General features: G+C 66.4%; 1 long non-coding RNA gene across 1 annotated transcript in view; it reads right to left on the reverse strand.

Annotated features, from left to right (window-relative positions):
• The window catches only part of LOC103609082, a 14,711-nt gene extending 13,920 nt beyond the window's left edge, over nucleotides 1-791 (reverse strand). Inside the window, exon 1 of the long non-coding RNA XR_552101.1 lies at nucleotides 738-791. This is a non-coding gene — a long non-coding RNA (uncharacterized LOC103609082). The remainder of the gene's footprint in view (nucleotides 1-737) is intronic.
• Nucleotides 792-920: the final 129 nt, after the last annotated feature.

Consider the following 920-nt stretch of genomic DNA (forward strand, 5'->3'; position numbering starts at 1 on the left):
CCGCCACAGGTACAGCCCTCGCGTCGCGGCGTCCCCTCCGGCGACCTCACCTTCCCTCCACCCTGGACCCCTCAGCTGACCCCGCCCTTCCCCCACCTCCCTCTAAGGTCCGGTGGGGACGCGCCTGGGTGGCGGCCAAGGCTAGCCGGAGGGTCCGCGAGGAGCCGGGGAGCTCACCTGCACGCGCCTCTTTTGCTTTAAGATGATTGGCGGGCATTGGGCGCGGCAGTTCCGCAGGGAGTGAGCTCCCCGGCCACAGTTTGGAGGGCCTCGGGGTAAGTGGGGAGCTCCGGAGCCGAGAAGGGGCGCGGAGGACGCGCGCTGGCTTCCGGGGAGCGTTAGGAGCGGCGGTTCACACGCGCCCGGACCGCTTGCATCAGCACCGACTTCTCGGACCTTTGCCACCGCCTGCCACCGGGCCTGCAGCCTGCAGCCCCAGACTGCGCCGGGTGTCTGTGGTTGAGGTCTCTGCGTGGGCATGGGACAGCCGGGGAAGTGTCCGAGATGGCAAACCTCGCTAGGAAAAACACGCCTGAGAACCTGAGAACAGGGTTGGGGTTGGGGGAGCAGGGGAGATGGAGGGACCGAACAAATAAAGCAGCGCGAACGCAAATCCCCAAGCGCCCTGATTGAAAAAGAAACCAAGGCGAGTTCCGACTGTAGGACAGGGGCTGCGAGCACGGAGATTTGCTTTGACACTTATCGCCTGAGGCCGTGTGTACGCCCCAGGCACGTACCTGTCTGCGCGGAGGACTCAGTCCTAGGGGACACGCGGCAGCCCGCCGAGGTCTGACTTCACCTCCTTACGAATACTGAGGGTGGCCGTCGTTTGATCGCTGTGGCCACGGCCCTAAATGTCGCGCGTGGCCGCTGCTGTGGAGGGCGGGGCGGGGGGCGTTGGCGGGTGTGAGCGCTCGGCG

Source organism: Galeopterus variegatus, unplaced genomic scaffold, assembly GCF_000696425.1.
Source record: "Galeopterus variegatus unplaced genomic scaffold, G_variegatus-3.0.2 Scaffold9148, whole genome shotgun sequence".
NCBI classification, from domain to species: Eukaryota; Metazoa; Chordata; class Mammalia; order Dermoptera; family Cynocephalidae; genus Galeopterus; species Galeopterus variegatus.